We start from the raw sequence: 6,785 nt of genomic DNA, 5'->3' as shown, positions 1-6,785 counted from the left end.
ACTTCAATTCCCGGGGCCCTCACAAAAGCCCCCCTTCCCTCTCCTCTCCATCTTTCACACCCCCTCTTTCACCCTCCCCCTCTCTCCCTCTTCCTGTCTCACACCCTCTTTCCCTCCCTCTCCCACTCTTTTTTTCTTCCTCTTTCCCATCCTCTCTCTCTTTATCCCTCACTCTTTCTCTTCCTACGACTTTCGCCCCATCTATCCCTCTGTCTCTCCCCCCTCTTTCACACTCCCTCTTTTCTGACTTTGTCCCCCTCACTCACTATCTCCCTCTCCCACCCCCTTTCTCTCATCCCCCTTTTTCTCTCGCCCCCCATTTCTCCCCCACTCTCATCCAAGCACCCCCTTCCCATCCACCGTTCTCTTCTTCCCTCCCACTCTCTCTTTCTCTCTCCCTCCAATCCCACCCTCTCGCTCACTCACACCCCATTCTTTCCTGGTCATAGTGTGGGGTGATTCAGGTTTGCTCTAACTCCTTGCTTTATTGCTTTGAGGTCGGTTCCCCTGCATTCAGAATCCTGCCTCACGAATGCATGGATAGAGGGGAAGGCAATATTAGTGTGTTTTATTCCTGCAGTCTGTTGGTGATTGTTTTTGTTCCTGCTGAGAGAGAGAGAGAGAGAGAGAGAGAGAGAGAGAGAGAGAAACAGAGAGAGGGAGAGAGAGAGAGAGAGAAACAGAGAGAGGGAGAGAGAGAGAGAGAGAGAGAGAGAGAGAGAGAGAGAGAGAGAGAGAGAGAGAGAGGCAAAGAAAATGGAGACAGGATTAAAGCATTTTCCTTGGGGGGTCTTACCAAAAATTCCAAGAAAAATGGAAGGTGGGTGTGTTGGTGGATGCGTTAGTGTGTGTGTGTGTGTGTGTGTGATTGTTAGATTGTGTACGAGATGGGTATGTTTGAGTGCTTTAGGAGAGTGAAGACTTGAGTTTATAGTTAGATGAATCTGTTGAGAAGAGTATGTTGGAGCGTGTGATAAGAAGGTGAATGTGTTGGTGTTAGAGCGTCATTGTGCCTAAGTGTGATGGGTAAATGAGTGTGTTAGAGTGTGTTAAGAGTTATATATGCAGAGACTAACTGTTTTAAAGTGTACAAAGAAAGTGAGTATGTTTGAACGTGTTAGAGTTAGTATGCTAGGAAAAGAAGCGTGTTAGAGTGTGTTCGGAAGACGAGTGTGTTAGGTGGAGCAGGGAGACCGGTTAAGAGCTCAGTGTGATAGAGTTGGATATGCTATAAGACTGGGGTGCGTTAAGGTGCGGTAGGAAGGTGAGAGTACAATATTAGAGTGTGTTAGGCGGAGGAAGGGGGTGGGCAAGACTTAGAGTGTGCTAGAGTGTGTTAGGATGTGCATGCAAGGTGGTAGATGGGGAGAGGGGCTAAGAGTGGAGTGTGTTAGATTCTGTTAGGAAGGTGAGTGTGTTAGAATGTGCTGGATAGGTCGAGGAGTGTGGAAAGGGCTAGGGGTGGAGTGTGTCAGGAAGGTGTGTTAGTAAGGTGGAGGAAGGGGCTGAGGGACGAAGAGTAGAGTGTGTTAGATTGTGTTAGGGGGATGAGCGTGTTAGAGTGTGTTAGGAAGGTGGAGAAGGTGGGGGCAGGGGCTTGTAGTTGACCTCAGCACGATCGACCCACCCACCATTAACCCCACCCCCCCTTATCATGCACTGTAACACCCACATTCTCTCTCTCTCTCTCTCTCTCTCTCTCTCTCTCTCTCTCTCTCTCTCTCAAATGGTATGTGCTTTTTAGAGGGGAGAAGAAAAATAGGAATGGTAATAACAATCACCATCATTATCATCATCATAGTCACTATTACCAACATAATAAGAATAGAAATTATTGTTATAATTATTATTGTTATTATTATTATTATTTAGTGGTAGGTGGGGGCGCTCACCATCCACTCACTCGATGTAGTGCTGCTCTCAGGTGTCTGCCCTTTCCTCTCCTCCCTCTTTTCCTTCCTTCCTCTTCTGTCTACGTAATAAGAACAGAAATTATTGTTATAATTGTTATTGTTATTATTATTATTATTTAGTGGTAGGTGGGGTCGCTCACCATCCACTCACTCGATGTAGTGCTGCTCTCAGGTGTCTGCCCTTTCCTCTCCTCCCTCTTTTCCTTCCTTCCTCTTCTGTCTTTCTTTACTTCATGCTTTCCTCGTCCTTCTGCCTACAGGTGACTTTACACTCCCTCTTTTGTCTTTCTTTCCTTCATTCTTTCCTGTTCCTTCTGCCTATGGGTGACTCTACACTGAGTGACAAGCCAAATGGTTTCCTGTTCACCAGGAAACCATTTACTACGCTGGGTGGTAACCATATAACCAAATTACGGCGCCTGGTGGTTTAGTGGGTAATTGCAACACTCCAATCGGATTTAGCCGGTGAAGGTTTATATCCAAGGGATGGTTGGGGTTATTGCTCACATAATACCACTCAGGGATGAGTGAGGCTGGTCACTGTCATCTTAAATGTCAGGACCAACTTGCCTAGCCTCGGGCTGTTACGCTTCTCATGGGACAACATAGGATTGGATGATGGATTACTATTATTATTATTATTATTATTATTATTATTATTATTATTATTTTTATCATCATCATCATCATCATCATCATCATCATCATCGCATCATCATCATCATCATCGTCATTAAAGTTAGTAATTCAGAAGTTATGACCCCCACGGAGCGTAGGGGGGACACGAAACTAGGCTGTCGTAGTGTCTGTCATTAACCTGCTTATCTTCTACCAATTAATGGTCTACCTGCACTCACCTTGTGAGGATTCGAAACGGTGCGCGTAAGATAGGCTTTTGTCCCTAATTCGTATCAAGTAAGGGAGAGCAGGAGAAAGAGAAGGAGATAGGAAGGAGGAAAAAGAGGGTGAAGGAGAAGGAGAAGAGGTCGCAGGAGGAGTAAAAGAAAAGGAGAGAGAAAAAGGAGGAGGAGGTGCAAGAGAGAGGACGAAGGAAGAGGAAGAGAAGGAGGAGGAGGAGGATGGAGGATGAAAGAGGAAGAAGAGAATGCAAAGTAAGAGGAAGAGAGGAGAAAGAAGTATGGCGAAGGAGGAGAGAAAGCAACATGGCGAAAGAAGAGCAAAATGAGGAGGAAGAAAGAGGGTGAAGGAAATGAGAAGCCATCAGGATGAAATAAGATAATGTTTGTTTGTGAAAGCGGGAAGGGATGAAATAGATCGCAGTAAACGAGTGATAAATAGGAAGAGAGAGAGAGAGAAGAGAGAGAGAGAGAGAGGAATAAGTTCGTGTGAAGGTATTACAATAGAAGCCCATGTGTGTTTGCCCTGCTTTTTGGTGTTCCTGGTCCCCTCTGACATAGATATAAATAGATAGATAGACTGATTGATAGATGGACAGATAGATAGATAGATAGATAGAAAATATCGTTTGAGGGTAAGAAGATAAAATCCCGTTTGTGTTAGCTTTGTACCTTGGCGTGACGGAACTACCCTAGAGGTCTTGGGTGCGGACTTTACAGGTGAATTTAGAGGATGGGGTAAAGGTTAATTAGCCTTGTTACACGCAGGTAAACCCCCTTCCACACCACACCTATTCTTCTTTAGCTTACTTGGTTTCTCTCTTGATTGCTCTTGATATTTCTTGATTATTTGGTTTCTCTCTCTCTCTCTCTCTCTCTCTCTCTCTCTCACCGAATTGTTGGTGTCACCTAATTCGCCCTGGACTGAATCAACAGAATTCTCTTTTCTTCTCCACCCAGTCCTCGTTTACCCGGCAACTGATTGTTCAAAGGCTGACTTATTTTATCCCTTCGAAAATTCACTCCCAGATTGAAATGAAATACCTGGAGATGGCAGAAAGAAAATATATATAACGTCATTGCAGTGGAAGGGTAAATTTAGAGACAGAACCTCCCCTAGCTAGCATAGGGACAGAACAAGAGGATAAATCAACACAAGCTCGTGTCTGCTTTTTTTTTTTTTTTTTTTTTTTTTTTTTTTTTTTTGTGTCCGACTCTGGGCAAAGGCTTCAGGGCCTATATCTCAGGGGCAGTAGCCTATCCCAAGGCCCAGTAGTCCTCCTACACCTCCACATGTCACCACTTCGGCGCTAACACCCACCGTCCATACTGAATACGTGCTAGGGCTGCCTCATACAGGACTGGTGTATTGGTATTAGCGGGGGTATTTTTACGACATGTCGGCGGGTCATCTGGTAGATCAGGAAAGTCTGCCTTCTATGAAATTCAAATCCTTAAACTGTTCCCTGCCCCAGCCGGGATTCGAACCTGGGTCCATCAGGACTGCAGGCCGCCTCTCTACCGATTCAGCCACGCCTCCCCCGACCCATGACCTATTATTTACTTTATTTTCACTGCGTTCCGACAGTTTCCTTCAGCCTAGAAGAGACTTTTCAGACCGGAAGCGTTACATTTTGTCTTTCTTTAACCGTACTATTCGTGAGACCAGTCCAAAGTTGAATAAAATTTTCCTAAAACTGCAAGGCTAAACCAAAAAAGAAAAGTAAATGGCCACAAAATTCAGTAGGTTAATATTAGTTATATACCCTGGAAAATACATATAATGAATAAGGTGTACAAAACATAAAGTGTGTGTGTGTGTGTGTGTGTGTGTGTGTGTGTGCAAGTACTTTTTCTAACTGACTTATGGACATGAGATAAACCGAGTGTGTAGAATTGCGTTCTCGCCAATTTATAGGTATATAAGTATGAGAATTTGTGTATGTATGTGTGTGCGACGTATCTGTGACAAATATACCTATGTAGGAAAATTCATATATGCGTAGTTGCATGACTGTAAGGTTTGACCTACGTGTGTGCCCACATTCGATGTCTGTGCTGTTGCATGACTATCTTGCGTATATTTGGCTATTGCGGGCGCGCACACGCATATATGTGTTAGTGCACATTTAAAAGAACTTACATGTGTAAGATTGCATGACCTTCAAACAATAACCTTCCGTACAGGCACTACCAGCAGTGGCCCCCAAAATTCTTTCCCAGCAATACGGATGCCAGCCTTTTGTTGGGGGGAGGAGGGAAGTTGTGAGGATCAAGTTTTTAATCACTGCAGGTCCAAATGATGGCCGCTTTGCTAAATTAGAAAACTTTGTCCAGACCTCAGGTTGTTTATGGCCATGATTTTGTAGCTTTGGTGATGGTCGTGTCCGTATTTTTTAGTTGATTGCCGAAGTTGTATAAAATGTCGATGTTATAACACAAACTTGACGCACTTTTTTTTTTTTTTTTTTTCCTTTTTTTATTTCTGGTGATATAGTGATCGTCGTCTCGTTTTTTTTTTTTTTTTTTTTTTTTTTTTTTTTAGTTAATTGCCATTCTTTCATAAAATGTTGATGGTAACTGGACATGATATTTTTAAAAAATGGCATTCAATTTGTAACCCATTTAAAGTACGCAATATCCAAGCCTTGCCTTTTCTTTTCTTGCGATACCCTTGATAAGTGTATAAGTGTTCTCGAGGTAAGCGCCCAAGTTGTGTGAATTGTGGACGGTCACTGCTGTCTGCCCTTGGACTTGCATCTTGTAATTCATTCCAGGTATACGTGATTTAATGTTGATTAATAGCCACTTTAATGCAATATCCCATTTTTGTTTCATAAATGCGACACCCTGCTCTTGGAAAAGCGCAAAATTTAACATGAAATTCTTAGATTTTTTTTTTTTTCATAATTCATTTCTTATATATCACTAGTTTGGGTGTGAATTTAAACTAACATATTCCACCTACACCACATAAATTTAGCTCCTTCAGTAGTAATATCTTTATTTTTATTATTATTTTTTTTTCATTTACTTGGTATCGTCAGTACAAATTTTTTAAGTTTGTAATAAATTCGTCTCGGTAAACTGGTTAAAATAAATGAGGACCAGGTCTGCATATACAAAAACACATTTGATATATACCTCTGCAGAATTTCATTCGCACTCCACGCTTCACAGAATTAAAATACAGATGATACATGAACACACCCTGGGAGGAAAATTAAGAAGAAAGTAAACTGCCTTCTTGTGTCGCCATTAATCGAAAAAACTTGAAGGTAATCAGTATCCTCATTGAAAACACACACACACACACACACACACACACACACACACACACACACACACACACACACACTCTTTTCGGTGCATATCTTACCTTTGCATATCGTCCCTTTTTCATCCGTGGCACACTAGGCGAGATTAACACCGATAAGAACCTAAGAACCAGGTAAAATTCCCCAAACTCTCTTGGAAGGCCAAGAACTTGTTGCGGAGTTCGAGGATAAACAACCCCACCGTGACGTAAGTGGGATTAGGAGTGTGTAGGTGTGACGTCATTGTGCTTGGATTAAATTAGAAGCCGTATGGACTCTGGAAGCCTACACAAACACACACACACACACACACACACACACACACACACACACACACACAGTAGATTCAGACGAGTACATATTCCACCCCCCATAGGTAGATAGATACTGTAGATAGGTAGATAGATATCGCATAACCTCGAACTTACTGCATCCTTCAAGGGATAAAACGGTTCTTCCTCGATGGTTATATAGACGTTGCCCGTGCATTGGAAAGAGATGCACGAAAATCACATTACATCCATATGAACTCTAAACTGAAAACAAAAAAAAAATCGTCTTCTCGGATAACCTCAAACTTTGCATATGCTTTCAGGAAAAAAAAAAAAAAAAAAAGCTTCTTCAGGCCAGTGAGTTACATTGCAAGTCGCGTGTATAGTTGCAATGGATGGAAAGTCATTAAAGTAAATCCATTTCGA

The sequence above is a fragment of the Coenobita brevimanus genome, chromosome 95 (genome assembly GCF_032717465.1).
Source record: "Coenobita brevimanus isolate Jiangsu-jjx chromosome 95, ASM3271746v2, whole genome shotgun sequence".
In the NCBI taxonomy this organism is placed as follows: Eukaryota; Metazoa; Arthropoda; class Malacostraca; order Decapoda; family Coenobitidae; genus Coenobita; species Coenobita brevimanus.
The sequence above is the reverse complement of the archived record's forward strand: the minus strand, read 5'-3'. Positions refer to the sequence as shown.